The 26,609-nt window shown below is 41.1% G+C and overlaps 45 non-coding genes and 9 pseudogenes across 45 annotated transcripts; all 54 read left to right on the top strand.

Moving 5' to 3' along the window:
* Positions 1-2: 2 nt before the first annotated feature.
* On the top strand, positions 3-121 carry LOC142939775 (5S ribosomal RNA). Its single transcript, XR_012950171.1, has one exon. It is a non-coding gene; the product is annotated as a 5S ribosomal RNA (ribosomal RNA).
* A 254-nt stretch (positions 122-375) lies between these two features.
* On the top strand, positions 376-494 carry LOC142939905 (5S ribosomal RNA). The gene has a single exon (XR_012950296.1). It is a non-coding gene; the product is annotated as a 5S ribosomal RNA (ribosomal RNA).
* Positions 495-745: 251 nt separating this feature from the next.
* On the top strand, positions 746-864 carry LOC142939936 (5S ribosomal RNA). Its single transcript, XR_012950325.1, has one exon. It is a non-coding gene; the product is annotated as a 5S ribosomal RNA (ribosomal RNA).
* Positions 865-1,118: 254 nt separating this feature from the next.
* Positions 1,119-1,237, top strand: LOC142939773 (5S ribosomal RNA). Its single transcript, XR_012950169.1, has one exon. It is a non-coding gene; the product is annotated as a 5S ribosomal RNA (ribosomal RNA).
* Positions 1,238-1,491: 254 nt separating this feature from the next.
* LOC142939772 (5S ribosomal RNA) lies at positions 1,492-1,610 on the top strand. Its single transcript, XR_012950168.1, has one exon. It is a non-coding gene; the product is annotated as a 5S ribosomal RNA (ribosomal RNA).
* Positions 1,611-1,864: 254 nt separating this feature from the next.
* Positions 1,865-1,983, top strand: LOC142939978 (5S ribosomal RNA; annotated as a pseudogene).
* A 254-nt stretch (positions 1,984-2,237) lies between these two features.
* On the top strand, positions 2,238-2,356 carry LOC142939771 (5S ribosomal RNA). The gene has a single exon (XR_012950167.1). It is a non-coding gene; the product is annotated as a 5S ribosomal RNA (ribosomal RNA).
* A 254-nt stretch (positions 2,357-2,610) lies between these two features.
* LOC142939770 (5S ribosomal RNA) lies at positions 2,611-2,729 on the top strand. Its single transcript, XR_012950166.1, has one exon. It is a non-coding gene; the product is annotated as a 5S ribosomal RNA (ribosomal RNA).
* A 251-nt stretch (positions 2,730-2,980) lies between these two features.
* On the top strand, positions 2,981-3,099 carry LOC142939769 (5S ribosomal RNA). Its single transcript, XR_012950165.1, has one exon. It is a non-coding gene; the product is annotated as a 5S ribosomal RNA (ribosomal RNA).
* A 254-nt stretch (positions 3,100-3,353) lies between these two features.
* Positions 3,354-3,472, top strand: LOC142939904 (5S ribosomal RNA). Its single transcript, XR_012950295.1, has one exon. It is a non-coding gene; the product is annotated as a 5S ribosomal RNA (ribosomal RNA).
* Positions 3,473-3,723: 251 nt separating this feature from the next.
* LOC142939902 (5S ribosomal RNA) lies at positions 3,724-3,842 on the top strand. The gene has a single exon (XR_012950293.1). It is a non-coding gene; the product is annotated as a 5S ribosomal RNA (ribosomal RNA).
* Positions 3,843-4,093: 251 nt separating this feature from the next.
* Positions 4,094-4,212, top strand: LOC142939768 (5S ribosomal RNA). The gene has a single exon (XR_012950164.1). It is a non-coding gene; the product is annotated as a 5S ribosomal RNA (ribosomal RNA).
* Positions 4,213-4,466: 254 nt separating this feature from the next.
* LOC142940008 (5S ribosomal RNA) lies at positions 4,467-4,585 on the top strand (annotated as a pseudogene).
* Positions 4,586-4,839: 254 nt separating this feature from the next.
* On the top strand, positions 4,840-4,958 carry LOC142939815 (5S ribosomal RNA). The gene has a single exon (XR_012950208.1). It is a non-coding gene; the product is annotated as a 5S ribosomal RNA (ribosomal RNA).
* A 7,027-nt stretch (positions 4,959-11,985) lies between these two features.
* Positions 11,986-12,104, top strand: LOC142939901 (5S ribosomal RNA). Its single transcript, XR_012950292.1, has one exon. It is a non-coding gene; the product is annotated as a 5S ribosomal RNA (ribosomal RNA).
* Positions 12,105-12,358: 254 nt separating this feature from the next.
* Positions 12,359-12,477, top strand: LOC142939767 (5S ribosomal RNA). The gene has a single exon (XR_012950163.1). It is a non-coding gene; the product is annotated as a 5S ribosomal RNA (ribosomal RNA).
* Positions 12,478-12,731: 254 nt separating this feature from the next.
* Positions 12,732-12,850, top strand: LOC142939923 (5S ribosomal RNA). Its single transcript, XR_012950313.1, has one exon. It is a non-coding gene; the product is annotated as a 5S ribosomal RNA (ribosomal RNA).
* A 254-nt stretch (positions 12,851-13,104) lies between these two features.
* On the top strand, positions 13,105-13,223 carry LOC142939766 (5S ribosomal RNA). The gene has a single exon (XR_012950162.1). It is a non-coding gene; the product is annotated as a 5S ribosomal RNA (ribosomal RNA).
* Positions 13,224-13,477: 254 nt separating this feature from the next.
* Positions 13,478-13,596, top strand: LOC142939977 (5S ribosomal RNA; annotated as a pseudogene).
* A 251-nt stretch (positions 13,597-13,847) lies between these two features.
* On the top strand, positions 13,848-13,966 carry LOC142939867 (5S ribosomal RNA). Its single transcript, XR_012950258.1, has one exon. It is a non-coding gene; the product is annotated as a 5S ribosomal RNA (ribosomal RNA).
* A 251-nt stretch (positions 13,967-14,217) lies between these two features.
* LOC142939847 (5S ribosomal RNA) lies at positions 14,218-14,336 on the top strand. The gene has a single exon (XR_012950240.1). It is a non-coding gene; the product is annotated as a 5S ribosomal RNA (ribosomal RNA).
* A 251-nt stretch (positions 14,337-14,587) lies between these two features.
* LOC142939900 (5S ribosomal RNA) lies at positions 14,588-14,706 on the top strand. The gene has a single exon (XR_012950291.1). It is a non-coding gene; the product is annotated as a 5S ribosomal RNA (ribosomal RNA).
* Positions 14,707-14,957: 251 nt separating this feature from the next.
* LOC142939846 (5S ribosomal RNA) lies at positions 14,958-15,076 on the top strand. The gene has a single exon (XR_012950239.1). It is a non-coding gene; the product is annotated as a 5S ribosomal RNA (ribosomal RNA).
* A 251-nt stretch (positions 15,077-15,327) lies between these two features.
* LOC142939899 (5S ribosomal RNA) lies at positions 15,328-15,446 on the top strand. The gene has a single exon (XR_012950290.1). It is a non-coding gene; the product is annotated as a 5S ribosomal RNA (ribosomal RNA).
* A 254-nt stretch (positions 15,447-15,700) lies between these two features.
* LOC142939976 (5S ribosomal RNA) lies at positions 15,701-15,819 on the top strand (annotated as a pseudogene).
* A 251-nt stretch (positions 15,820-16,070) lies between these two features.
* On the top strand, positions 16,071-16,189 carry LOC142939975 (5S ribosomal RNA; annotated as a pseudogene).
* Positions 16,190-16,440: 251 nt separating this feature from the next.
* On the top strand, positions 16,441-16,559 carry LOC142939866 (5S ribosomal RNA). The gene has a single exon (XR_012950257.1). It is a non-coding gene; the product is annotated as a 5S ribosomal RNA (ribosomal RNA).
* Positions 16,560-16,810: 251 nt separating this feature from the next.
* LOC142939974 (5S ribosomal RNA) lies at positions 16,811-16,929 on the top strand (annotated as a pseudogene).
* A 254-nt stretch (positions 16,930-17,183) lies between these two features.
* Positions 17,184-17,302, top strand: LOC142939765 (5S ribosomal RNA). Its single transcript, XR_012950161.1, has one exon. It is a non-coding gene; the product is annotated as a 5S ribosomal RNA (ribosomal RNA).
* Positions 17,303-17,556: 254 nt separating this feature from the next.
* Positions 17,557-17,675, top strand: LOC142939898 (5S ribosomal RNA). Its single transcript, XR_012950289.1, has one exon. It is a non-coding gene; the product is annotated as a 5S ribosomal RNA (ribosomal RNA).
* A 254-nt stretch (positions 17,676-17,929) lies between these two features.
* Positions 17,930-18,048, top strand: LOC142939820 (5S ribosomal RNA). Its single transcript, XR_012950213.1, has one exon. It is a non-coding gene; the product is annotated as a 5S ribosomal RNA (ribosomal RNA).
* Positions 18,049-18,302: 254 nt separating this feature from the next.
* Positions 18,303-18,421, top strand: LOC142939764 (5S ribosomal RNA). The gene has a single exon (XR_012950160.1). It is a non-coding gene; the product is annotated as a 5S ribosomal RNA (ribosomal RNA).
* A 254-nt stretch (positions 18,422-18,675) lies between these two features.
* LOC142939972 (5S ribosomal RNA) lies at positions 18,676-18,794 on the top strand (annotated as a pseudogene).
* Positions 18,795-19,045: 251 nt separating this feature from the next.
* Positions 19,046-19,164, top strand: LOC142939824 (5S ribosomal RNA). Its single transcript, XR_012950217.1, has one exon. It is a non-coding gene; the product is annotated as a 5S ribosomal RNA (ribosomal RNA).
* A 254-nt stretch (positions 19,165-19,418) lies between these two features.
* On the top strand, positions 19,419-19,537 carry LOC142939897 (5S ribosomal RNA). The gene has a single exon (XR_012950288.1). It is a non-coding gene; the product is annotated as a 5S ribosomal RNA (ribosomal RNA).
* Positions 19,538-19,791: 254 nt separating this feature from the next.
* LOC142939761 (5S ribosomal RNA) lies at positions 19,792-19,910 on the top strand. The gene has a single exon (XR_012950158.1). It is a non-coding gene; the product is annotated as a 5S ribosomal RNA (ribosomal RNA).
* A 254-nt stretch (positions 19,911-20,164) lies between these two features.
* LOC142939896 (5S ribosomal RNA) lies at positions 20,165-20,283 on the top strand. The gene has a single exon (XR_012950287.1). It is a non-coding gene; the product is annotated as a 5S ribosomal RNA (ribosomal RNA).
* Positions 20,284-20,534: 251 nt separating this feature from the next.
* LOC142939895 (5S ribosomal RNA) lies at positions 20,535-20,653 on the top strand. Its single transcript, XR_012950286.1, has one exon. It is a non-coding gene; the product is annotated as a 5S ribosomal RNA (ribosomal RNA).
* Positions 20,654-20,904: 251 nt separating this feature from the next.
* Positions 20,905-21,023, top strand: LOC142939935 (5S ribosomal RNA). The gene has a single exon (XR_012950324.1). It is a non-coding gene; the product is annotated as a 5S ribosomal RNA (ribosomal RNA).
* A 254-nt stretch (positions 21,024-21,277) lies between these two features.
* On the top strand, positions 21,278-21,396 carry LOC142939760 (5S ribosomal RNA). The gene has a single exon (XR_012950157.1). It is a non-coding gene; the product is annotated as a 5S ribosomal RNA (ribosomal RNA).
* Positions 21,397-21,650: 254 nt separating this feature from the next.
* On the top strand, positions 21,651-21,769 carry LOC142939759 (5S ribosomal RNA). The gene has a single exon (XR_012950156.1). It is a non-coding gene; the product is annotated as a 5S ribosomal RNA (ribosomal RNA).
* Positions 21,770-22,023: 254 nt separating this feature from the next.
* LOC142939758 (5S ribosomal RNA) lies at positions 22,024-22,142 on the top strand. Its single transcript, XR_012950155.1, has one exon. It is a non-coding gene; the product is annotated as a 5S ribosomal RNA (ribosomal RNA).
* A 254-nt stretch (positions 22,143-22,396) lies between these two features.
* On the top strand, positions 22,397-22,515 carry LOC142939971 (5S ribosomal RNA; annotated as a pseudogene).
* A 254-nt stretch (positions 22,516-22,769) lies between these two features.
* On the top strand, positions 22,770-22,888 carry LOC142939757 (5S ribosomal RNA). Its single transcript, XR_012950154.1, has one exon. It is a non-coding gene; the product is annotated as a 5S ribosomal RNA (ribosomal RNA).
* A 254-nt stretch (positions 22,889-23,142) lies between these two features.
* On the top strand, positions 23,143-23,261 carry LOC142939894 (5S ribosomal RNA). The gene has a single exon (XR_012950285.1). It is a non-coding gene; the product is annotated as a 5S ribosomal RNA (ribosomal RNA).
* A 251-nt stretch (positions 23,262-23,512) lies between these two features.
* On the top strand, positions 23,513-23,631 carry LOC142939934 (5S ribosomal RNA). The gene has a single exon (XR_012950323.1). It is a non-coding gene; the product is annotated as a 5S ribosomal RNA (ribosomal RNA).
* A 254-nt stretch (positions 23,632-23,885) lies between these two features.
* On the top strand, positions 23,886-24,004 carry LOC142939756 (5S ribosomal RNA). Its single transcript, XR_012950153.1, has one exon. It is a non-coding gene; the product is annotated as a 5S ribosomal RNA (ribosomal RNA).
* Positions 24,005-24,258: 254 nt separating this feature from the next.
* LOC142939755 (5S ribosomal RNA) lies at positions 24,259-24,377 on the top strand. Its single transcript, XR_012950152.1, has one exon. It is a non-coding gene; the product is annotated as a 5S ribosomal RNA (ribosomal RNA).
* A 254-nt stretch (positions 24,378-24,631) lies between these two features.
* Positions 24,632-24,750, top strand: LOC142939970 (5S ribosomal RNA; annotated as a pseudogene).
* Positions 24,751-25,004: 254 nt separating this feature from the next.
* On the top strand, positions 25,005-25,123 carry LOC142939754 (5S ribosomal RNA). The gene has a single exon (XR_012950151.1). It is a non-coding gene; the product is annotated as a 5S ribosomal RNA (ribosomal RNA).
* Positions 25,124-25,377: 254 nt separating this feature from the next.
* LOC142939753 (5S ribosomal RNA) lies at positions 25,378-25,496 on the top strand. Its single transcript, XR_012950150.1, has one exon. It is a non-coding gene; the product is annotated as a 5S ribosomal RNA (ribosomal RNA).
* Positions 25,497-25,747: 251 nt separating this feature from the next.
* LOC142939752 (5S ribosomal RNA) lies at positions 25,748-25,866 on the top strand. The gene has a single exon (XR_012950149.1). It is a non-coding gene; the product is annotated as a 5S ribosomal RNA (ribosomal RNA).
* Positions 25,867-26,120: 254 nt separating this feature from the next.
* Positions 26,121-26,239, top strand: LOC142939893 (5S ribosomal RNA). Its single transcript, XR_012950284.1, has one exon. It is a non-coding gene; the product is annotated as a 5S ribosomal RNA (ribosomal RNA).
* Positions 26,240-26,490: 251 nt separating this feature from the next.
* LOC142939750 (5S ribosomal RNA) lies at positions 26,491-26,609 on the top strand. The gene has a single exon (XR_012950147.1). It is a non-coding gene; the product is annotated as a 5S ribosomal RNA (ribosomal RNA).

Below are 26,609 nucleotides of genomic sequence, written 5' to 3'. Positions count from 1 at the left end.
TTGCTTACGGCCATACCTCTCTGTTCGTGCCCGATCTCGTCCGATCTCGGAAGCTAAGCAGAGTCGGTCCTGGTTAGTACTTGGATGGGAGACCGCCTGGGAATACCAGGTGCTGTAAGTTTCTTCACTTTTCTCTCCAAAAGGCAGAGGACACTGCTGCTTTTTCACTTGAGAAATATGTGAGAAAAAGGCAAGATTAAAGAAGAGATGCATTCAAAGATGTGGGTAACGGTAAAAAGGGAAACAGAATCAATCAATATATCAATATTTTCTTATTATTGGAATGTTAATTAATGAACTGGTTTAGGTTCGTTAACGTTTTAAAATTGACCTACTGTTGTAGGTTTTAAAGAACTATGTGTTGGAGACAAACTTGCTTACGGCCATACCTCTCTGTTCGCGCCCGATCTCGTCCGATCTCGGAAGCTAAGCAGAGTCGGTCCTGGTTAGTACTTGGATGGGAGACAGCCTGGGAATACCAGGTGCTGTAAGTTTTTTCACTTCTCTCTCCAAAAGGCAGAGGACACTGCTGCTTTTCACTTGAGAAATATGAGAAAAAGGCAAGATTAAAGAAGAGATGCATTCAAAGATGTGGGTAACGGTAAAAAGGGAAACAGAATCAATCAATATATCAATATTTTCTTATTATTGGAATGTTAATTAATGAACTGGTTTAGGTTCGTTAACATTTTAAAATTGACCTACTGTTGTAGGTTTTAAAGAACTATGTGTTGGAGACAAACTTGCTTACGGCCATACCTCTCTGTTCGCGCCGGATCTCGTCCGATCTCGGAAGCTAAGCAGAGTTGGTCCTGGTTAGTACTTGGATGGGAGACAGCCTGGGAATACCAGGTGCTGTAAGTTTTTTCACTTCTCTCTCCAAAAGGCAGAGGACACTGCTGCTTTTTCACTTGAGAAATATGTGAGAAAAAGGCAAGATTAAAGAAGAGATGCATTCAAAGATGTGGGTAACGGTAAAAAGGGAAACAGAATCAATCAATATATCAATATTTTCTTATTATTGGAATGTTAATTAATGAACTGGTTTAGGTTCGTTAACGTTTTAAAATTGACCTACTGTTGTAGGTTTTAAAGAACTATGTGTTGGAGACAAACTTGCTTACGGCCATACCTCTCTGTTCGTGCCCGATCTCGTCCGATCTCGGAAGCTAAGCAGAGTCGGTCCTGGTTAGTACTTGGATGGGAGACCGCCTGGGAATACCAGGTGCTGTAAGTTTCTTCACTTTTCTCTCCAAAAGGCAGAGGACACTGCTGCTTTTTCACTTGAGAAATATGTGAGAAAAAGGCAAGATTAAAGAAGAGATGCATTCAAAGATGTGGGTAACGGTAAAAAGGGAAACAGAATCAATCAATATATCAATATTTTCTTATTATTGGAATGTTAATTAATGAACTGGTTTAGGTTCGTTAAAGTTTTAAAATTGACCTACTGTTGTAGGTTTTAAAGAACTATGTGTTGGAGACAAACTTGCTTACGGCCATACCTCTCTGTTCGTGCCCGATCTCGTCCGATCTCGGAAGCTAAGCAGAGTCGGTCCTGGTTAGTACTTGGATGGGAGACCGCCTGGGAATACCAGGTGCTGTAAGTTTCTTCACTTTTCTCTCCAAAAGGCAGAGGACACTGCTGCTTTTTCACTTGAGAAATATGTGAGAAAAAGGCAAGATTAAAGAAGAGATGCATTCAAAGATGTGGGTAACGGTAAAAAGGGAAACAGAATCAATCAATATATCAATATTTTCTTATTATTGGAATGTTAATTAATGAACTGGTTTAGGTTCGTTAACGTTTTAAAATTGACCTACTGTTGTAGGTTTTAAAGAACTATGTGTTGGAGACAAACTTGCTTACGGCCATACCTCTCTGTTCGCGCCGGATCTCGTCCGATCTCGGAAGCTAAGCAGAGTCGGTCCTGGTTAGTACTTGGATGGGAGACAGCCTGGGAATACCAGGTGCTGTAAGTTTTTTCACTTCTCTCTCCAAAAGGCAGAGGACACTGCTGCTTTTTCACTTGAGAAATATGTGAGAAAAAGGCAAGATTAAAGAAGAGATGCATTCAAAGATGTGGGTAACGGTAAAAAGGGAAACAGAATCAATCAATATATCAATATTTTCTTATTATTGGAATGTTAATTAATGAACTGGTTTAGGTTCGTTAACGTTTTAAAATTGACCTACTGTTGTAGGTTTTAAAGAACTATGTGTTGGAGACAAACTTGCTTACGGCCATACCTCTCTGTTCGTGCCCGATCTCGTCCGATCTCGGAAGCTAAGCAGAGTCGGTCCTGGTTAGTACTTGGATGGGAGACCGCCTGGGAATACCAGGTGCTGTAAGTTTCTTCACTTTTCTCTCCAAAAGGCAGAGGACACTGCTGCTTTTTCACTTGAGAAATATGTGAGAAAAAGGCAAGATTAAAGAAGAGATGCATTCAAAGATGTGGGTAACGGTAAAAAGGGAAACAGAATCAATCAATATATCAATATTTTCTTATTATTGGAATGTTAATTAATGAACTGGTTTAGGTTCGTTAAAGTTTTAAAATTGACCTACTGTTGTAGGTTTTAAAGAACTATGTGTTGGAGACAAACTTGCTTACGGCCATACCTCTCTGTTCGTGCCCGATCTCGTCCGATCTCGGAAGCTAAGCAGAGTCGGTCCTGGTTAGTACTTGGATGGGAGACCGCCTGGGAATACCAGGTGCTGTAAGTTTTTTCACTTCTCTCTCCAAAAGGCAGAGGACACTGCTGCTTTTCACTTGAGAAATATGAGAAAAAGGCAAGATTAAAGAAGAGATGCATTCAAAGATGTGGGTAACGGTAAAAAGGGAAACAGAATCAATCAATATATCAATATTTTCTTATTATTGGAATGTTAATTAATGAACTGGTTTAGGTTCGTTAACGTTTTAAAATTGACCTACTGTTGTAGGTTTTAAAGAACTATGTGTTGGAGACAAACTTGCTTACGGCCATACCTCTCTGTTCGTGCCCGATCTCGTCCGATCTCGGAAGCTAAGCAGAGTCGGTCCTGGTTAGTACTTGGATGGGAGACCGCCTGGGAATACCAGGTGCTGTAAGTTTCTTCACTTTTCTCTCCAAAAGGCAGAGGACACTGCTGCTTTTTCACTTGAGAAATATGTGAGAAAAAGGCAAGATTAAAGAAGAGATGCATTCAAAGATGTGGGTAACGGTAAAAAGGGAAACAGAATCAATCAATATATCAATATTTTCTTATTATTGGAATGTTAATTAATGAACTGGTTTAGGTTCGTTAACGTTTTAAAATTGACCTACTGTTGTAGGTTTTAAAGAACTATGTGTTGGAGACAAACTTGCTTACGGCCATACCTCTCTGTTCGCGCCCGATCTCGTCCGATCTCGGAAGCTAAGCAGAGTCGGTCCTGGTTAGTACTTGGATGGGAGACAGCCTGGGAATACCAGGTGCTGTAAGTTTTTTCACTTCTCTCTCCAAAAGGCAGAGGACACTGCTGCTTTTCACTTGAGAAATATGAGAAAAAGGCAAGATTAAAGAAGAGATGCATTCAAAGATGTGGGTAACGGTAAAAAGGGAAACAGAATCAATCAATATATCAATATTTTCTTATTATTGGAATGTTAATTAATGAACTGGTTTAGGTTCGTTAACGTTTTAAAATTGACCTACTGTTGTAGGTTTTAAAGAACTATGTGTTGGAGACAAACTTGCTTACGGCCATACCTCTCTGTTCGCGCCCGATCTCGTCCGATCTCGGAAGCTAAGCAGAGTCGGTCCTGGTTAGTACTTGGATGGGAGACAGCCTGGGAATACCAGGTGCTGTAAGTTTTTTCACTTCTCTCTCCAAAAGGCAGAGGACACTGCTGCTTTTCACTTGAGAAATATGAGAAAAAGGCAAGATTAAAGAAGAGATGCATTCAAAGATGTGGGTAACGGTAAAAAGGGAAACAGAATCAATCAATATATCAATATTTTCTTATTATTGGAATGTTAATTAATGAACTGGTTTAGGTTCGTTAACGTTTTAAAATTGACCTACTGTTGTAGGTTTTAAAGAACTATGTGTTGGAGACAAACTTGCTTACGGCCATACCTCTCTGTTCGTGCCCGATCTCGTCCGATCTCGGAAGCTAAGCAGAGTCGGTCCTGGTTAGTACTTGGATGGGAGACCGCCTGGGAATACCAGGTGCTGTAAGTTTCTTCACTTTTCTCTCCAAAAGGCAGAGGACACTGCTGCTTTTTCACTTGAGAAATATGTGAGAAAAAGGCAAGATTAAAGAAGAGATGCATTCAAAGATGTGGGTAACGGTAAAAAGGGAAACAGAATCAATCAATATATCAATATTTTCTTATTATTGGAATGTTAATTAATGAACTGGTTTAGGTTCGTTAACGTTTTAAAATTGACCTACTGTTGTAGGTTTTAAAGAACTATGTGTTGGAGACAAACTTGCTTACGGCCATACCTCTCTGTTCGCGCCGGATCTCGTCCGATCTAGGAAGCTAAGCAGAGTCGGTCCTGGTTAGTACTTGGATGGGAGACAGCCTGGGAATACCAGGTGCTGTAAGTTTTTTCACTTCTCTCTCCAAAAGGCAGAGGACACTGCTGCTTTTTCACTTGAGAAATATGTGAGAAAAAGGCAAGATTAAAGAAGAGATGCATTCAAAGATGTGGGTAACGGTAAAAAGGGAAACAGAATCAATCAATATATCAATATTTTCTTATTATTGGAATGTTAATTAATGAACTGGTTTAGGTTCGTTAACGTTTTAAAATTGACCTACTGTTGTAGGTTTTAAAGAACTATGTGTTGGAGACAAACTTGCTTACGGCCATACCTCTCTGTTCGTTCCCGATCTCGTCCGATCTCGGAAGCTAAGCAGAGTCGGTCCTGGTTAGTACTTGGATGGGAGACCGCCTGGGAATACCAGGTGCTGTAAGTTTCTTCACTTTTCTCTCCAAAAGGCAGAGGACACTGCTGCTTTTCACTTGAGAAATATGAGAAAAAGGCAAGATTAAAGAAGAGATGCATTCAAAGATGTGGGTAACGGTAAAAAGGGAAACAGAATCAATCAATATATCAATATTTTCTTATTATTGGAATGTTAATTAATGAACTGGTTTAGGTTCGTTAACGTTTTAAAATTGACCTACTGTTGTAGGTTTTAAAGAACTATGTGTTGGAGACAAACTTGCTTACGGCCACACCTCTCTGTCCTGTTTCAGACCAGAGTGCATTGTGGGTTAGAGCTACTTCCTCCTTGGAGGAAGCACACGGCTGTGCTTTGTTTTTCTCCTCTTATCTCTCTCTCCTTTCGTTTGTTTTACATGTCCTAAGAGAAGGTTTTTTTTGGTTTTGCTCAGCTGATTTTGTCAGTAGTACCCCCGTCAGTGTCTCACTGAGCGGGGGGAAGCGTTTTTTTCCGTGTTTTGTGAGCTATCCCCCGTGTTTTTTTTGAGGGGCGTTTTTAGTCCTTTTTTTTTTTCCCCCAAAATGGCGGACCACCCGGTAAACCCGACCTGGAATGAACTCACATTAACTCTTACGGATAACCCCAGCGGTTTGGTGGTGGGCGGAGAGGGCCGTGGTGTTGACAACGGTACAGTAGAACTGACGGAGAACGGGGGCAGTGGTGGTGCCAAAGGTGTGGAAGAACTGACGAAGAATGGTGACAGCAGTGATGCTGTTAAAAGAACGGGAGAACTGACGAAGAATGGAGACGGCAGCGATGCTGTTACAAGAACGGAGGAACGGGCCTCACGGAGCCTAACTGTGAACGTGGAGATGGAAGGCGGAGAGACTATGAGTGCTATCGAGCTCATCAGTCATGTGCAGAGGTTGTGCGGTGCGTTACTGGCGTGCAGAGTGCTCGGCCAAAAGAAGTTTGAACTCACAATGAGCAACATAACGGGTAAGAAAAAACTGATGGAGGGTTTTAAGATTGGGGAAACAAGGGTTCATGCTAGAGAGATCACTAACGACGAGCTCATCGTCTCTTTTCTCAATCTGCCCTATTATATCAGAGACAATGATATCTTTTTGAGACTGGATAGCTGGGGGGTAACGCCTATGTCACCTATTAGACGCAGAATGTGGCCAGGCTCTAAGGTGACGGACGGCACTCGATTTCTACGAGTTAAATTCAACGAAAGAGTCCGTTCGCTACCATATTCTACAAAATTTAACACGGTGCTGGGCTCGGAGTATTTCCGGGTAATTCATGACAGGCAGACCAAAATATGTAGGCTCTGCATGCAGCCTGGGCATGTTCAAAGAGAATGCCCTGAGTTCACATGCTACACCTGCGGAGAGCAAGGGCATTTTTCTAGGGAGTGTTCCACACGAAAGACTAACAAATGCAAGGGATGTAAGCGGGCACCGGACAGCTGTGTGTGCCATGTGGAGGTGACAGAAGAGGAGATGGTGGGGACTGCGGAGGAGGTGGAGGAGGAGCAGGAGGAGGAGGAGGTGCAGAGCGACGACGGTACGTCGAGCACTGGCACCGTGGAGGAGGACGTGGACGAGGAGGAGGAGGAGGAGGAGGAGATGGAGGAGGAAGAGGATGATGAGGCTGCTGCGGGGACCTGTGTGAGCGAGCTGAACAAAGAGAGAACGGCGATGACTACGGCTGTAATGAGGCCGAAGCCTGCAGCCTGTATGGCAGAGACTACAGCGGTGAAAGCAGGTGCAGCTGTGGAGCCAGTGACAAGGGCAGGTGCAGCAGTGGAGCCAGTGACAGCGCCAGGTGCAGCTACGGCGCCAGCGAAAGAGGCAGGTGCAGTTGTGGAGCCAGTGACAAGGGCAGGTGCAGGGGTGGAGCCAGTGACAGCAGCAGGCGTGGTGGTGAAGCCACGGAGGACGACCGATGCAGGGAGGAGAACTGAAATAGTGGAGGTGCCGGAGACGGCGTCCAGCCAGATTGATCTGAGTGGGCCAAGGCTGGTGCCCAGCCAGCCAGAGCTAAAGGTGGGAGAGGCACGAGCCAGTGCCAGGCTGAAGGAGCAAGTCCAGACCAAGCCGGGCAAGGCCCGAGTGGGGAGACTGGTTGCGAGGAAACCGAAGGCGGTGCTATTGGAAGACGCAGAGGTAGAGCTGCGAAAGAGGGCTGAGGAAAAGGCGGCGATGGGGTCTTCCCTGGACAGCTTTGTTCCTCAAGACATTGGGAACTGCGGCTCCCCGCTGCTATTAAGTGACCCCTCGGACTCAGACATGGACATCGAGAAGGGCCAAAGGGTGAGGAAAAGGGATGGAGAGATTATAAAAGGGTCTGATAATCGGAATAAAGCACTGAAAAAATAACACCATGTTTTGTTTTGCTATGCTTTATGTGCCTTTACTGACAGCCCTCATGGCCTTTGACTCTCAGTCTTTTCTTTCTTTTAATGCCAATGGCTTAAAAGACCCAGGTAAAATGAGAGCAGTGTTTGATAGGAACAAACATGTGGACATAATTTGTCTTCAAGAAACTGGGTGGGACCTAAAGGCTGTCAGCCATGCTCAAAAACTGTGGAAAGGGGTGATTTACTCCCAGGAGGGTATTGGGCGAGCACGAGGGGTCGCAGTACTAATTAGCAGAAAACTTAGTACTAGTAGTAAATGTGTATATAGAGCTAGCAATGGCAAGTGTGTGATAGTGGATATATTAATAAATAGTGATATAATTAGACTGATTAATATACATGCGCCCAGTATTGAGGAGGAACGCAGAAACTTCTTCGGAAGTCTGAACAAGTGGATAAATAATAATACTATTATTCTAGGGGACTATAATATCACGCTTAGTAGCAGTGACAATTATAATGATAAATTTAGGTGTGACACGAGTAGAACTGCACTTAAAGATATCATGATAGAAAAAAACTTAATGGATGTATGGAGGGTAATTAACCCTAGGACAAGGGGTTATTCTAGAAGACAGGTTGTCCTGGGCAAGTTAAAACAAACCCGAATAGACCTGGGCCTGGTGGCTTCGGGTCTAGTTAAACGGGTTACTGACATGAAGTATGTGTTTAATGCATGGAGCGATCACGCGTACGTGGATTTAAAATTTGGTGACAGCACGGCTAAAAAAGGCAAGGGCACATGGTGCTATAATAACAGTTTGTTGGAGGACACAGCGTATAAGAATAAAGTAAAGAAATTACTAACCCAAAGTGCATATGACATGCCATATGTAGATAATAAAATAGAATACTGGGAGGAAATTAAATTAAGAATAAAGAAAATAAGCATTAGTTATAGTAAGAATAAAAAATGGGAAGAGAAAAGAGAGGAGAGCATGTTAAATGATTTATTAAACAAGGAATTAGAGAAGATGGAGCTAGATACAAATTATAATAGTGAAAACTATGAATTATATAGGAATAAACTGACGGATATTGAGACCAAACGTTGCAAGGGCGCCGCGGTCAGGAGTAGGTCGCAGTTCCTGCTTGAAGGGGAAAAAAGCACGGGTTTTTTTCTGGGGTTGGAGAGGATAAAACAAGAGAAGCAATATATAAATCAACTGGTGAGCAGCGAGGACCTAGTATGCACTGAAAGCAAGGACCTTTTAAAAATAGTAAAAGACTACTATAGTGAGCTGTATAAAGGGCAAGGGCCTCTAAAGGAGCACATAGTAAAAATGACGAATCAGATAGGAACCCAAATAAGTGAAAATGATAAAAATTATTGTGACTTGCCTATCTCTAGGCAGGAGATAGAGGCAGTCATAAAAAGCCTTAAACACAATAAGAGCCCAGGTTCTGATGGCCTTACTGCCGAGGTGTATAACGAGTTTTCTGTTTTACTCTCTCCCATTTTGTTACATGTTTTTGATGAGATGGCGAGGCAAAATATCATGCCTGACAAGATATCGGAAGGGATTATCACATTAATATACAAGCAGAAAGGTACAAAAGATAGGCTGGAATATTACAGACCCATAAGCCTGTTAAATACAGATTACAAAATCATAGCAAAGGTGTTGGCTAATAGGATGAGAGAGGTAATTAAAACTATTGTCATTGACACTCAGACCTATAGCATTCCGGATAGGGATATAAGTGATAATATAATTGCAATAAAAAACCTAGTAGATAGTATGAATAGAGAGGGGGGGTGTTTATTAGGGATAGACTTAGAGAAAGCATTTGACAGGGTGGAACATGAGTTTATGTGGGAGGTATTAAATAAATATGGGTTTGGTGAAAAATACATAAATTGGGTGAAATTATTATATAAAAAGGCTAGAAGCCGCGTTAAGGTCAACGGTTTCTTGACTGATCCTGTGGAGCTGCAGAGGTCCATTAGGCAGGGTTGCCCCCTGTCTGCCATGCTATACAGCCTTGTGGCGGAGCCGTTGGCTTTAAGCATAATTAATGACAATGAAATAGCTGGGATTAAAACCGAGAGAGGGAATATGGTCAAAGTTATTCAATACGCGGATGATATAAATATCTTTTTAAATAACAGTACACATATAGAGAGGGTCATGGTGCATATAAATGACTATGAGATGGCCTCTGGGGCAAAAGTAAACAATTCTAAATCAGAAATAATGGTTTTCAAGGAGGCAGGGTTTGACACAAACAAATGGGGTTTTAAAGTAACTGACGAGGAGAGGAAAATCTTAGGAGTCTATGTAGGGAAAGATGGGGCTAAAGCTAGGGATAGAAACTGGAAGGAAATGATTAAAAAAACTCAAAACATATGTAATCTGTGGAAAGCGCGAGGGCTGAATATCAGAGGAAAGGTAATTGTATCTAATGCTCTAGTTTTGTCCAAAATTAACCATATTCTCGGGTCCTGTGAGCTGCCGGATTGGGCGCTAAATTCACTGAACAGTGTGATCTCCTCGTTTTTGTGGAAGGGGAGGGGAAATATGATTGCTCGCAGGACATTAATAGCTAAAAAAAGGGAGGGGGGTTTAGATCTGATTGACATTAGTGCCAAAAGAGATGCACTTAGGGTCAAATTAATAGGGCGTTTTCTGGATCACTCGAGGCTGCATCCTTGGAAAGATACCTTGGCGGGCTTCCTGGCAGAGTATGGTGAGAGGAGCAGTTACAATTTGTACGCTTTCTCTCCCAGAAATGTTACAGGGGGGTTGCCGGGGTTCTATCGCGAGGTGCTGGAGGCTTGGGACAAGTTTCTGCCCCACCTCAGACCTGACTTTGAATTTAAAGAGCAAGTGATGAAATTACCTTTCCTCAACTCGCCTTTCTTCTCCCATAAGGGCAGGCCCCTCATTTCCAAGGCTCTCCGCGAGGCGGGTTTGTCTACGCTGGGGGGAGTCTGTGGGGGGAGGTGGGGTTTAACTTTCGATAAAACCAAAACATTGATAGCACTGAGAAGGGCGGGAGGGCCTTTTAAGGGAAAGCAAATTACTGAACTGGGGATGAGTGTAAATGACTGTGTGGACGAGAATTGGAGGGCTCTGAAGCAATGTAGTAATCAAGTGCAGGGTGATGCTGTGAGCTTCTTCCTGTGTCAGGGTGAGAGGAATGTGCCAGTCACGCAAATAAAAACTAAAGTGATCTATGATACTCTAATTCAGAAGCTTACTAAAAAACCTGCGTCAGAGCCACACTGGGCTGCTTTGTTCCCTAACAAAGACATAAAATCAATTTGGAGTAACCTGCTTGTTCCTTCCATTCCTCATGCAGTTTTTGATACTGACTTTAAGCTTAGGCACAGGAGGTACTATACCAGTATCGTCCTGCATCAGCTCCACAAACTCAAGTTCCAAAGGTCATGTGCGGTCTGTGGGGTAGAGGATGAGGATTTTGACCATCTCATTTTTAAATGCTCCGCTCTAACTGATATACGGAATTATGTGCGCCAGCTTTTGGGTACGTATTGTGGTGCTAAGGTGCAAGAACTGAGTGAGTGGGACTGGGTTTGGCTTTTCGGCCTACCCAAGCAGGGTAAAGGGGGGACGGTGGTTCAGATGAACACACTTCTTGCTCTTGCCAGGCATGCAGTAGTCCTAAGGAGAAATTATGCTGTGTTTGAGCAAAAGCAAGTAAATGCAAAAGCACTATTTAAGAATCTTTTAAGAGCTCACCTGGGACTGCTGCATGTCTGTAGAGAAGAGTGGTTCTCTGAAATGTTTTTAAACAGAACGTCCCTGTGTAAGGTCGAGGAGGATGGGAGGCTCTGCTTCCTGTTCTGAGTTATCCTAATAGGAGGCCTAAGATAGTTTTGCTTGAGCCGCTATCAAAGAGCAGGTTATCTCTTTTAGGTTTTTTTTTTTTTCGTTTGTGTATTTTGTTTGTATATTTGGTTGCTTATTTATTTGTTTGGCCTTTATGTCTATGTCTGAGGTGGAGTTTTGGGGTTGTAATAATTTCTTTTTAGGGTTAGTCTCATGGATAAGGTTTTTTTTTGCCTTTGGGCTGCTTGGCTGGTTTCTCTTGCGGGTTGTTTTATTTTGCCTCGTTTTGCCTGTTTTGCTTAATATGGGTTTTTGTTGCTTGATGTATGCTCGTGAAGTGGCTAATCTAGCTGAGGATATATTTTGATATTACTTCCTGTTTATTGTAAATATATATATATATATATATTATTGATACAAAGAAAATTGTAAAAATTAACTTGTGACATTTTTGATAATAAAAGATAACAAAAAAAAAAATTCGCGCCGGATCTCGTCCGATCTCGGAAGCTAAGCAGAGTCGGTCCTGGTTAGTACTTGGATGGGAGACAGCCTGGGAATACCAGGTGCTGTAAGTTTTTTCACTTCTCTCTCCAAAAGGCAGAGGACACTGCTGCTTTTTCACTTGAGAAATATGTGAGAAAAAGGCAAGATTAAAGAAGAGATGCATTCAAAGATGTGGGTAACGGTAAAAAGGGAAACAGAATCAATCAATATATCAATATTTTCTTATTATTGGAATGTTAATTAATGAACTGGTTTAGGTTCGTTAACGTTTTAAAATTGACCTACTGTTGTAGGTTTTAAAGAACTATGTGTTGGAGACAAACTTGCTTACGGCCATACCTCTCTGTTCGCGCCCGATCTCGTCCGATCTCGGAAGCTAAGCAGAGTCGGTCCTGGTTAGTACTTGGATGGGAGACAGCCTGGGAATACCAGGTGCTGTAAGTTTTTTCACTTCTCTCTCCAAAAGGCAGAGGACACTGCTGCTTTTTCACTTGAGAAATATGTGAGAAAAAGGCAAGATTAAAGAAGAGATGCATTCAAAGATGTGGGTAACGGTAAAAAGGGAAACAGAATCAATCAATATATCAATATTTTCTTATTATTGGAATGTTAATTAATGAACTGGTTTAGGTTCGTTAACGTTTTAAAATTGACCTACTGTTGTAGGTTTTAAAGAACTATGTGTTGGAGACAAACTTGCTTACGGCCATACCTCTCTGTTCGTGCCCGATCTCGTCCGATCTCGGAAGCTAAGCAGAGTCGGTCCTGGTTAGTACTTGGATGGGAGACCGCCTGGGAATACCAGGTGCTGTAAGTTTCTTCACTTTTCTCTCCAAAAGGCAGAGGACACTGCTGCTTTTTCACTTGAGAAATATGTGAGAAAAAGGCAAGATTAAAGAAGAGATGCATTCAAAGATGTGGGTAACGGTAAAAAGGGAAACAGAATCAATCAATATATCAATATTTTCTTATTATTGGAATGTTAATTAATGAACTGGTTTAGGTTCGTTAAAGTTTTAAAATTGACCTACTGTTGTAGGTTTTAAAGAACTATGTGTTGGAGACAAACTTGCTTACGGCCATACCTCTCTGTTTGCGCCCGATCTCGTCAGATCTCGGAAGCTAAGCAGAGTCGGTCCTGGTTAGTACTTGGATGGGAGACAGCCTGGGAATACCAGGTGCTGTAAGTTTTTTCACTTCTCTCTCCAAAAGGCAGAGGACACTGCTGCTTTTTCACTTGAGAAATATGTGAGAAAAAGGCAAGATTAAAGAAGAGATGCATTCAAAGATGTGGGTAACGGTAAAAAGGGAAACAGAATCAATCAATATATCAATATTTTCTTATTATTGGAATGTTAATTAATGAACTGGTTTAGGTTCGTTAACGTTTTAAAATTGACCTACTGTTGTAGGTTTTAAAGAACTATGTGTTGGAGACAAACTTGCTTACGGCCATACCTCTCTGTTCGTGCCCGATCTCGTCCGATCTCGGAAGCTAAGCAGAGTCGGTCCTGGTTAGTACTTGGATGGGAGACCGCCTGGGAATACCAGGTGCTGTAAGTTTCTTCACTTTTCTCTCCAAAAGGCAGAGGACACTGCTGCTTTTTCACTTGAGAAATATGTGAGAAAAAGGCAAGATTAAAGAAGAGATGCATTCAAAGATGTGGGTAACGGTAAAAAGGGAAACAGAATCAATCAATATATCAATATTTTCTTATTATTGGAATGTTAATTAATGAACTGGTTTAGGTTCGTTAACGTTTTAAAATTGACCTACTGTTGTAGGTTTTAAAGAACTATGTGTTGGAGACAAACTTGCTTACGGCCATACCTCTCTGTTCGCGCCGGATCTCGTCCGATCTCGGAAGCTAAGCAGAGTCGGTCCTGGTTAGTACTTGGATGGGAGACAGCCTGGGAATACCAGGTGCTGTAAGTTTTTTCACTTCTCTCTCCAAAAGGCAGAGGACACTGCTGCTTTTCACTTGAGAAATATGAGAAAAAGGCAAGATTAAAGAAGAGATGCATTCAAAGATGTGGGTAACGGTAAAAAGGGAAACAGAATCAATCAATATATCAATATTTTCTTATTATTGGAATGTTAATTAATGAACTGGTTTAGGTTCGTTAACGTTTTAAAATTGACCTACTGTTGTAGGTTTTAAAGAACTATGTGTTGGAGACAAACTTGCTTACGGCCATACCTCTCTGTTTGCGCCCGATCTCGTCCGATCTCGGAAGCTAAGCAGAGTCGGTCCTGGTTAGTACTTGGATGGGAGACAGCCTGGGAATACCAGGTGCTGTAAGTTTTTTCACTTCTCTCTCCAAAAGGCAGAGGACACTGCTGCTTTTCACTTGAGAAATATGAGAAAAAGGCAAGATTAAAGAAGAGATGCATTCAAAGATGTGGGTAACGGTAAAAAGGGAAACAGAATCAATCAATATATCAATATTTTCTTATTATTGGAATGTTAATTAATGAACTGGTTTAGGTTCGTTAACGTTTTAAAATTGACCTACTGTTGTAGGTTTTAAAGAACTATGTGTTGGAGACAAACTTGCTTACGGCCATACCTCTCTGTTCGCGCCCGATCTCGTCCGATCTCGGAAGCTAAGCAGAGTAGGTCCTGGTTAGTACTTGGATGGGAGACAGCCTGGGAATACCAGGTGCTGTAAGTTTTTTCACTTCTCTCTCCAAAAGGCAGAGGACACTGCTGCTTTTCACTTGAGAAATATGAGAAAAAGGCAAGATTAAAGAAGAGATGCATTCAAAGATGTGGGTAACGGTAAAAAGGGAAACAGAATCAATCAATATATCAATATTTTCTTATTATTGGAATGTTAATTAATGAACTGGTTTAGGTTCGTTAACGTTTTAAAATTGACCTACTGTTGTAGGTTTTAAAGAACTATGTGTTGGAGACAAACTTGCTTACGGCCATACCTCTCTGTTCGCGCCCGATCTCGTCCGATCTCGGAAGCTAAGCAGAGTCGGTCCTGGTTAGTACTTGGATGGGAGACAGCCTGGGAATACCAGGTGCTGTAAGTTTTTTCACTTCTCTCTCCAAAAGGCAGAGGACACTGCTGCTTTTCACTTGAGAAATATGAGAAAAAGGCAAGATTAAAGAAGAGATGCATTCAAAGATGTGGGTAACGGTAAAAAGGGAAACAGAATCAATCAATATATCAATATTTTCTTATTATTGGAATGTTAATTAATGAACTGGTTTAGGTTCGTTAACGTTTTAAAATTGACCTACTGTTGTAGGTTTTAAAGAACTATGTGTTGGAGACAAACTTGCTTACGGCCATACCTCTCTGTTCGCGCCCGATCTCGTCCGATCTCGGAAGCTAAGCAGAGTAGGTCCTGGTTAGTACTTGGATGGGAGACAGCCTGGGAATACCAGGTGCTGTAAGTTTTTTCACTTCTCTCTCCAAAAGGCAGAGGACACTGCTGCTTTTCACTTGAGAAATATGAGAAAAAGGCAAGATTAAAGAAGAGATGCATTCAAAGATGTGGGTAACGGTAAAAAGGGAAACAGAATCAATCAATATATCAATATTTTCTTATTATTGGAATGTTAATTAATGAACTGGTTTAGGTTCGTTAACGTTTTAAAATTGACCTACTGTTGTAGGTTTTAAAGAACTATGTGTTGGAGACAAACTTGCTTACGGCCATACCTCTCTGTTCGCGCCCGATCTCGTCCGATCTCGGAAGCTAAGCAGAGTCGGTCCTGGTTAGTACTTGGATGGGAGACAGCCTGGGAATACCAGGTGCTGTAAGTTTTTTCACTTCTCTCTCCAAAAGGCAGAGGACACTGCTGCTTTTTCACTTGAGAAATATGTGAGAAAAAGGCAAGATTAAAGAAGAGATGCATTCAAAGATGTGGGTAACGGTAAAAAGGGAAACAGAATCAATCAATATATCAATATTTTCTTATTATTGGAATGTTAATTAATGAACTGGTTTAGGTTCGTTAACGTTTTAAAATTGACCTACTGTTGTAGGTTTTAAAGAACTATGTGTTGGAGACAAACTTGCTTACGGCCATACCTCTCTGTTCGCGCCGGATCTCGTCCGATCTCGGAAGCTAAGCAGAGTCGGTCCTGGTTAGTACTTGGATGGGAGACAGCCTGGGAATACCAGGTGCTGTAAGTTTTTTCACTTCTCTCTCCAAAAGGCAGAGGACACTGCTGCTTTTCACTTGAGAAATATGAGAAAAAGGCAAGATTAAAGAAGAGATGCATTCAAAGATGTGGGTAACGGTAAAAAGGGAAACAGAATCAATCAATATATCAATATTTTCTTATTATTGGAATGTTAATTAATGAACTGGTTTAGGTTCGTTAACGTTTTAAAATTGACCTACTGTTGTAGGTTTTAAAGAACTATGTGTTGGAGACAAACTTGCTTACGGCCATACCTCTCTGTTCGCGCCGGATCTCGTCCGATCTCGGAAGCTAAGCAGAGTCGGTCCTGGTTAGTACTTGGATGGGAGACAGCCTGGGAATACCAGGTGCTGTAAGTTTTTTCACTTCTCTCTCCAAAAGGCAGAGGACACTGCTGCTTTTCACTTGAGAAATATGAGAAAAAGGCAAGATTAAAGAAGAGATGCATTCAAAGATGTGGGTAACGGTAAAAAGGGAAACAGAATCAATCAATATATCAATATTTTCTTATTATTGGAATGTTAATTAATGAACTGGTTTAGGTTCGTTAACGTTTTAAAATTGACCTACTGTTGTAGGTTTTAAAGAACTATGTGTTGGAGACAAACTTGCTTACGGCCATACCTCTCTGTTTGCGCCCGATCTCGTCCGATCTCGGAAGCTAAGCAGAGTCGGTCCTGGTTAGTACTTGGATGGGAGACAGCCTGGGAATACCAGGTGCTGTAAGTTTTTTCACTTCTCTCTCCAAAAGGCAGAGGACACTGCTGCTTTTCACTTGAGAAATATGAGAAAAAGGCAAGATTAAAGAAGAGATGCATTCAAAGATGTGGGTAACGGTAAAAAGGGAAACAGAATCAATCAATATATCAATATTTTCTTATTATTGGAATGTTAATTAATGAACTGGTTTAGGTTCGTTAACGTTTTAAAATTGACCTACTGTTGTAGGTTTTAAAGAACTATGTGTTCGAGACAAACTTGCTTACGGCCATACCTCTCTGTTCGCGCCGGATCTCGTCCGATCTCGGAAGCTAAGCAGAGTCGGTCCTGGTTAGTACTTGGATGGGAGACAGCCTGGGAATACCAGGTGCTGTAAGTTTTTTCACTTCTCTCTCCAAAAGGCAGAGGACACTGCTGCTTTTTCACTTGAGAAATATGTGAGAAAAAGGCAAGATTAAAGAAGAGATGCATTCAAAGATGTGGGTAACGGTAAAAAGGGAAACAGAATCAATCAATATATCAATATTTTCTTATTATTGGAATGTTAATTAATGAACTGGTTTAGGTTCGTTAACGTTTTAAAATTGACCTACTGTTGTAGGTTTTAAAGAACTATGTGTTGGAGACAAACTTGCTTACGGCCATACCTCTCTGTTCGTGCCCGATCTCGTCCGATCTCGGAAGCTAAGCAGAGTCGGTCCTGGTTAGTACTTGGATGGGAGACCGCCTGGGAATACCAGGTGCTGTAAGTTTCTTCACTTTTCTCTCCAAAAGGCAGAGGACACTGCTGCTTTTTCACTTGAGAAATATGTGAGAAAAAGGCAAGATTAAAGAAGAGATGCATTCAAAGATGTGGGTAACGGTAAAAAGGGAAACAGAATCAATCAATATATCAATATTTTCTTATTATTGGAATGTTAATTAATGAACTGGTTTAGGTTCGTTAACGTTTTAAAATTGACCTACTGTTGTAGGTTTTAAAGAACTATGTGTTGGAGACAAACTTGCTTACGGCCATACCTCTCTGTTCGCGCCCGATCTCGTCCGATCTCGGAAGCTAAGCAGAGTCGGTCCTGGTTAGTACTTGGATGGGAGACAGCCTGGGAATACCAGGTGCTGTAAGTTTTTTCACTTCTCTCTCCAAAAGGCAGAGGACACTGCTGCTTTTTCACTTGAGAAATATGTGAGAAAAAGGCAAGATTAAAGAAGAGATGCATTCAAAGATGTGGGTAACGGTAAAAAGGGAAACAGAATCAATCAATATATCAATATTTTCTTATTATTGGAATGTTAATTAATGAACTGGTTTAGGTTCGTTAAAGTTTTAAAATTGACCTACTGTTGTAGGTTTTAAAGAACTATGTGTTGGAGACAAACTTGCTTACGGCCATACCTCTCTGTTCGTGCCCGATCTCGTCCGATCTCGGAAGCTAAGCAGAGTCGGTCCTGGTTAGTACTTGGATGGGAGACCGCCCGGGAATACCAGGTGCTGTAAGTTTCTTCACTTTTCTCTCCAAAAGGCAGAGGACACTGCTGCTTTTTCACTTGAGAAATATGTGAGAAAAAGGCAAGATTAAAGAAGAGATGCATTCAAAGATGTGGGTAACGGTAAAAAGGGAAACAGAATCAATCAATATATCAATATTTTCTTATTATTGGAATGTTAATTAATGAACTGGTTTAGGTTCGTTAACGTTTTAAAATTGACCTACTGTTGTAGGTTTTAAAGAACTATGTGTTGGAGACAAACTTGCTTACGGCCATACCTCTCTGTTCGTGCCCGATCTCGTCCGATCTCGGAAGCTAAGCAGAGTCGGTCCTGGTTAGTACTTGGATGGGAGACCGCCTGGGAATACCAGGTGCTGTAAGTTTCTTCACTTTTCTCTCCAAAAGGCAGAGGACACTGCTGCTTTTTCACTTGAGAAATATGTGAGAAAAAGGCAAGATTAAAGAAGAGATGCATTCAAAGATGTGGGTAACGGTAAAAAGGGAAACAGAATCAATCAATATATCAATATTTTCTTATTATTGGAATGTTAATTAATGAACTGGTTTAGGTTCGTTAACGTTTTAAAATTGACCTACTGTTGTAGGTTTTAAAGAACTATGTGTTGGAGACAAACTTGCTTACGGCCATACCTCTCTGTTCGCGCCGGATCTCGTCCGATCTCGGAAGCTAAGCAGAGTCGGTCCTGGTTAGTACTTGGATGGGAGACAGCCTGGGAATACCAGGTGCTGTAAGTTTTTTCACTTCTCTCTCCAAAAGGCAGAGGACACTGCTGCTTTTCACTTGAGAAATATGAGAAAAAGGCAAGATTAAAGAAGAGATGCATTCAAAGATGTGGGTAACGGTAAAAAGGGAAACAGAATCAATCAATATATCAATATTTTCTTATTATTGGAATGTTAATTAATGAACTGGTTTAGGTTCGTTAACGTTTTAAAATTGACCTACTGTTGTAGGTTTTAAAGAACTATGTGTTGGAGACAAACTTGCTTACGGCCATACCTCTCTGTTTGCGCCCGATCTCATCCGATCTCGGAAGCTAAGCAGAGTAGGTCCTGGTTAGTACTTGGATGGGAGACAGCCTGGGAATACCAGGTGCTGTAAGTTTTTTCACTTCTCTCTCCAAAAGGCAGAGGACACTGCTGCTTTTTCACTTGAGAAATATGTGAGAAAAAGGCAAGATTAAAGAAGAGATGCATTCAAAGATGTGGGTAACGGTAAAAAGGGAAACAGAATCAATCAATATATCAATATTTTCTTATTATTGGAATGTTAATTAATGAACTGGTTTAGGTTCGTTAACGTTTTAAAATTGACCTACTGTTGTAGGTTTTAAAGAACTATGTGTTGGAGACAAACTTGCTTACGGCCATACCTCTCTGTTCGCGCCCGATCTCGTCCGATCTCGGAAGCTAAGCAGAGTCGGTCCTGGTTAGTACTTGGATGGGAGACAGCCTGGGAATACCAGGTGCTGTAAGTTTTTTCACTTCTCTCTCCAAAAGGCAGAGGACACTGCTGCTTTTTCACTTGAGAAATATGTGAGAAAAAGGCAAGATTAAAGAAGAGATGCATTCAAAGATGTGGGTAACGGTAAAAAGGGAAACAGAATCAATCAATATATCAATATTTTCTTATTATTGGAATGTTAATTAATGAACTGGTTTAGGTTCGTTAACGTTTTAAAATTGACCTACTGTTGTAGGTTTTAAAGAACTATGTGTTGGAGACAAACTTGCTTACGGCCATACCTCTCTGTTCGTGCCCGATCTCGTCCGATCTCGGAAGCTAAGCAGAGTCGGTCCTGGTTAGTACTTGGATGGGAGACCGCCTGGGAATACCAGGTGCTGTAAGTTTCTTCACTTTTCTCTCCAAAAGGCAGAGGACACTGCTGCTTTTTCACTTGAGAAATATGTGAGAAAAAGGCAAGATTAAAGAAGAGATGCATTCAAAGATGTGGGTAACGGTAAAAAGGGAAACAGAATCAATCAATATATCAATATTTTCTTATTATTGGAATGTTAATTAATGAACTGGTTTAGGTTCGTTAACGTTTTAAAATTGACCTACTGTTGTAGGTTTTAAAGAACTATGTGTTGGAGACAAACTTGCTTACGGCCATACCTCTCTGTTCGCGCCCGATCTCGTCCGATCTCGGAAGCTAAGCAGAGTCGGTCCTGGTTAGTACTTGGATGGGAGACAGCCTGGGAATACCAGGTGCTGTAAGTTTTTTCACTTCTCTCTCCAAAAGGCAGAGGACACTGCTGCTTTTCACTTGAGAAATATGAGAAAAAGGCAAGATTAAAGAAGAGATGCATTCAAAGATGTGGGTAACGGTAAAAAGGGAAACAGAATCAATCAATATATCAATATTTTCTTATTATTGGAATGTTAATTAATGAACTGGTTTAGGTTCGTTAACGTTTTAAAATTGACCTACTGTTGTAGGTTTTAAAGAACTATGTGTTGGAGACAAACTTGCTTACGGCCATACCTCTCTGTTCGCGCCCGATCTCGTCCGATCTCGGAAGCTAAGCAGAGTCGGTCCTGGTTAGTACTTGGATGGGAGACAGCCTGGGAATACCAGGTGCTGTAAGTTTTTTCACTTCTCTCTCCAAAAGGCAGAGGACACTGCTGCTTTTCACTTGAGAAATATGAGAAAAAGGCAAGATTAAAGAAGAGATGCATTCAAAGATGTGGGTAACGGTAAAAAGGGAAACAGAATCAATCAATATATCAATATTTTCTTATTATTGGAATGTTAATTAATGAACTGGTTTAGGTTCGTTAACATTTTAAAATTGACCTACTGTTGTAGGTTTTAAAGAACTATGTGTTGGAGACAAACTTGCTTACGGCCATACCTCTCTGTTCGCGCCGGATCTCGTCCGATCTCGGAAGCTAAGCAGAGTTGGTCCTGGTTAGTACTTGGATGGGAGACAGCCTGGGAATACCAGGTGCTGTAAGTTTTTTCACTTCTCTCTCCAAAAGGCAGAGGACACTGCTGCTTTTTCACTTGAGAAATATGTGAGAAAAAGGCAAGATTAAAGAAGAGATGCATTCAAAGATGTGGGTAACGGTAAAAAGGGAAACAGAATCAATCAATATATCAATATTTTCTTATTATTGGAATGTTAATTAATGAACTGGTTTAGGTTCGTTAACGTTTTAAAATTGACCTACTGTTGTAGGTTTTAAAGAACTATGTGTTGGAGACAAACTTGCTTACGGCCATACCTCTCTGTTCGTGCCCGATCTCGTCCGATCTCGGAAGCTAAGCAGAGTCGGTCCTGGTTAGTACTTGGATGGGAGACCGCCTGGGAATACCAGGTGCTGTAAGTTTCTTCACTTTTCTCTCCAAAAGGCAGAGGACACTGCTGCTTTTTCACTTGAGAAATATGTGAGAAAAAGGCAAGATTAAAGAAGAGATGCATTCAAAGATGTGGGTAACGGTAAAAAGGGAAACAGAATCAATCAATATATCAATATTTTCTTATTATTGGAATGTTAATTAATGAACTGGTTTAGGTTCGTTAAAGTTTTAAAATTGACCTACTGTTGTAGGTTTTAAAGAACTATGTGTTGGAGACAAACTTGCTTACGGCCATACCTCTCTGTTCGTGCCCGATCTCGTCCGATCTCGGAAGCTAAGCAGAGTCGGTCCTGGTTAGTACTTGGATGGGAGACCGCCTGGGAATACCAGGTGCTGTAAGTTTCTTCACTTTTCTCTCCAAAAGGCAGAGGACACTGCTGCTTTTTCACTTGAGAAATATGTGAGAAAAAGGCAAGATTAAAGAAGAGATGCATTCAAAGATGTGGGTAACGGTAAAAAGGGAAACAGAATCAATCAATATATCAATATTTTCTTATTATTGGAATGTTAATTAATGAACTGGTTTAGGTTCGTTAAAGTTTTAAAATTGACCTACTGTTGTAGGTTTTAAAGAACTATGTGTTGGAGACAAACTTGCTTACGGCCATACCTCTCTGTTCGTGCCCGATCTCGTCCGATCTCGGAAGCTAAGCAGAGTCGGTCCTGGTTAGTACTTGGATGGGAGACCGCCTGGGAATACCAGGTGCTGTAAGTTTCTTCACTTTTCTCTCCAAAAGGCAGAGGACACTGCTGCTTTTTCACTTGAGAAATATGTGAGAAAAAGGCAAGATTAAAGAAGAGATGCATTCAAAGATGTGGGTAACGGTAAAAAGGGAAACAGAATCAATCAATATATCAATATTTTCTTATTATTGGAATGTTAATTAATGAACTGGTTTAGGTTCGTTAACGTTTTAAAATTGACCTACTGTTGTAGGTTTTAAAGAACTATGTGTTCGAGACAAACTTGCTTACGGCCATACCTCTCTGTTCGCGCCGGATCTCGTCCGATCTCGGAAGCTAAGCAGAGTCGGTCCTGGTTAGTACTTGGATGGGAGACAGCCTGGGAATACCAGGTGCTGTAAGTTTTTTCACTTCTCTCTCCAAAAGGCAGAGGACACTGCTGCTTTTTCACTTGAGAAATATGTGAGAAAAAGGCAAGATTAAAGAAGAGATGCATTCAAAGATGTGGGTAACGGTAAAAAGGGAAACAGAATCAATCAATATATCAATATTTTCTTATTATTGGAATGTTAATTAATGAACTGGTTTAGGTTCGTTAACGTTTTAAAATTGACCTACTGTTGTAGGTTTTAAAGAACTATGTGTTGGAGACAAACTTGCTTACGGCCATACCTCTCTGTTCGTGCCCGATCTCGTCCGATCTCGGAAGCTAAGCAGAGTCGGTCCTGGTTAGTACTTGGATGGGAGACCGCCTGGGAATACCAGGTGCTGTAAGTTTCTTCACTTTTCTCTCCAAAAGGCAGAGGACACTGCTGCTTTTTCACTTGAGAAATATGTGAGAAAAAGGCAAGATTAAAGAAGAGATGCATTCAAAGATGTGGGTAACGGTAAAAAGGGAAACAGAATCAATCAATATATCAATATTTTCTTATTATTGGAATGTTAATTAATGAACTGGTTTAGGTTCGTTAACGTTTTAAAATTGACCTACTGTTGTAGGTTTTAAAGAACTATGTGTTGGAGACAAACTTGCTTACGGCCATACCTCTCTGTTCGCGCCCGATCTCGTCCGATCTCGGAAGCTAAGCAGAGTCGGTCCTGGTTAGTACTTGGATGGGAGACAGCCTGGGAATACCAGGTGCTGTAAGTTTTTTCACTTCTCTCTCCAAAAGGCAGAGGACACTGCTGCTTTTCACTTGAGAAATATGAGAAAAAGGCAAGATTAAAGAAGAGATGCATTCAAAGATGTGGGTAACGGTAAAAAGGGAAACAGAATCAATCAATATATCAATATTTTCTTATTATTGGAATGTTAATTAATGAACTGGTTTAGGTTCGTTAACATTTTAAAATTGACCTACTGTTGTAGGTTTTAAAGAACTATGTGTTGGAGACAAACTTGCTTACGGCCATACCTCTCTGTTCGCGCCGGATCTCGTCCGATCTCGGAAGCTAAGCAGAGTTGGTCCTGGTTAGTACTTGGATGGGAGACAGCCTGGGAATACCAGGTGCTGTAAGTTTTTTCACTTCTCTCTCCAAAAGGCAGAGGACACTGCTGCTTTTTCACTTGAGAAATATGTGAGAAAAAGGCAAGATTAAAGAAGAGATGCATTCAAAGATGTGGGTAACGGTAAAAAGGGAAACAGAATCAATCAATATATCAATATTTTCTTATTATTGGAATGTTAATTAATGAACTGGTTTAGGTTCGTTAACGTTTTAAAATTGACCTACTGTTGTAGGTTTTAAAGAACTATGTGTTGGAGACAAACTTGCTTACGGCCATACCTCTCTGTTCGTGCCCGATCTCGTCCGATCTCGGAAGCTAAGCAGAGTCGGTCCTGGTTAGTACTTGGATGGGAGACCGCCTGGGAATACCAGGTGCTGTAAGTTTCTTCACTTTTCTCTCCAAAAGGCAGAGGACACTGCTGCTTTTTCACTTGAGAAATATGTGAGAAAAAGGCAAGATTAAAGAAGAGATGCATTCAAAGATGTGGGTAACGGTAAAAAGGGAAACAGAATCAATCAATATATCAATATTTTCTTATTATTGGAATGTTAATTAATGAACTGGTTTAGGTTCGTTAAAGTTTTAAAATTGACCTACTGTTGTAGGTTTTAAAGAACTATGTGTTGGAGACAAACTTGCTTACGGCCATACCTCTCTGTTCGTGCCCGATCTCGTCCGATCTCGGAAGCTAAGCAGAGTCGGTCCTGGTTAGTACTTGGATGGGAGACCGCCTGGGAATACCAGGTGCTGTAAGTTTCTTCACTTTTCTCTCCAAAAGGCAGAGGACACTGCTGCTTTTTCACTTGAGAAATATGTGAGAAAAAGGCAAGATTAAAGAAGAGATGCATTCAAAGATGTGGGTAACGGTAAAAAGGGAAACAGAATCAATCAATATATCAATATTTTCTTATTATTGGAATGTTAATTAATGAACTGGTTTAGGTTCGTTAACGTTTTAAAATTGACCTACTGTTGTAGGTTTTAAAGAACTATGTGTTGGAGACAAACTTGCTTACGGCCATACCTCTCTGTTCGCGCCGGATCTCGTCCGATCTCGGAAGCTAAGCAGAGTCGGTCCTGGTTAGTACTTGGATGGGAGACAGCCTGGGAATACCAGGTGCTGTAAGTTTTTTCACTTCTCTCTCCAAAAGGCAGAGGACACTGCTGCTTTTTCACTTGAGAAATATGTGAGAAAAAGGCAAGATTAAAGAAGAGATGCATTCAAAGATGTGGGTAACGGTAAAAAGGGAAACAGAATCAATCAATATATCAATATTTTCTTATTATTGGAATGTTAATTAATGAACTGGTTTAGGTTCGTTAACGTTTTAAAATTGACCTACTGTTGTAGGTTTTAAAGAACTATGTGTTGGAGACAAACTTGCTTACGGCCATACCTCTCTGTTCGTGCCCGATCTCGTCCGATCTCGGAAGCTAAGCAGAGTCGGTCCTGGTTAGTACTTGGATGGGAGACCGCCTGGGAATACCAGGTGCTGTAAGTTTCTTCACTTTTCTCTCCAAAAGGCAGAGGACACTGCTGCTTTTTCACTTGAGAAATATGTGAGAAAAAGGCAAGATTAAAGAAGAGATGCATTCAAAGATGTGGGTAACGGTAAAAAGGGAAACAGAATCAATCAATATATCAATATTTTCTTATTATTGGAATGTTAATTAATGAACTGGTTTAGGTTCGTTAAAGTTTTAAAATTGACCTACTGTTGTAGGTTTTAAAGAACTATGTGTTGGAGACAAACTTGCTTACGGCCATACCTCTCTGTTCGTGCCCGATCTCGTCCGATCTCGGAAGCTAAGCAGAGTCGGTCCTGGTTAGTACTTGGATGGGAGACCGCCTGGGAATACCAGGTGCTGTAAGTTTTTTCACTTCTCTCTCCAAAAGGCAGAGGACACTGCTGCTTTTCACTTGAGAAATATGAGAAAAAGGCAAGATTAAAGAAGAGATGCATTCAAAGATGTGGGTAACGGTAAAAAGGGAAACAGAATCAATCAATATATCAATATTTTCTTATTATTGGAATGTTAATTAATGAACTGGTTTAGGTTCGTTAACGTTTTAAAATTGACCTACTGTTGTAGGTTTTAAAGAACTATGTGTTGGAGACAAACTTGCTTACGGCCATACCTCTCTGTTCGTGCCCGATCTCGTCCGATCTCGGAAGCTAAGCAGAGTCGGTCCTGGTTAGTACTTGGATGGGAGACCGCCTGGGAATACCAGGTGCTGTAAGTTTCTTCACTTTTCTCTCCAAAAGGCAGAGGACACTGCTGCTTTTTCACTTGAGAAATATGTGAGAAAAAGGCAAGATTAAAGAAGAGATGCATTCAAAGATGTGGGTAACGGTAAAAAGGGAAACAGAATCAATCAATATATCAATATTTTCTTATTATTGGAATGTTAATTAATGAACTGGTTTAGGTTCGTTAACGTTTTAAAATTGACCTACTGTTGTAGGTTTTAAAGAACTATGTGTTGGAGACAAACTTGCTTACGGCCATACCTCTCTGTTCGCGCCCGATCTCGTCCGATCTCGGAAGCTAAGCAGAGTCGGTCCTGGTTAGTACTTGGATGGGAGACAGCCTGGGAATACCAGGTGCTGTAAGTTTTTTCACTTCTCTCTCCAAAAGGCAGAGGACACTGCTGCTTTTCACTTGAGAAATATGAGAAAAAGGCAAGATTAAAGAAGAGATGCATTCAAAGATGTGGGTAACGGTAAAAAGGGAAACAGAATCAATCAATATATCAATATTTTCTTATTATTGGAATGTTAATTAATGAACTGGTTTAGGTTCGTTAACGTTTTAAAATTGACCTACTGTTGTAGGTTTTAAAGAACTATGTGTTGGAGACAAACTTGCTTACGGCCATACCTCTCTGTTCGTGCCCGATCTCGTCCGATCTCGGAAGCTAAGCAGAGTCGGTCCTGGTTAGTACTTGGATGGGAGACCGCCTGGGAATACCAGGTGCTGTAAGTT

Source organism: Anarhichas minor, unplaced genomic scaffold (assembly GCF_050575085.1).
Source record: "Anarhichas minor isolate MPS153535 unplaced genomic scaffold, ASM5057508v1 ptg000110l, whole genome shotgun sequence".
NCBI classification, from domain to species: domain Eukaryota; kingdom Metazoa; phylum Chordata; class Actinopteri; order Perciformes; family Anarhichadidae; genus Anarhichas; species Anarhichas minor.
The sequence above is the reverse complement of the archived record's forward strand: the minus strand, read 5'-3'. Positions and strand labels throughout refer to the sequence as shown.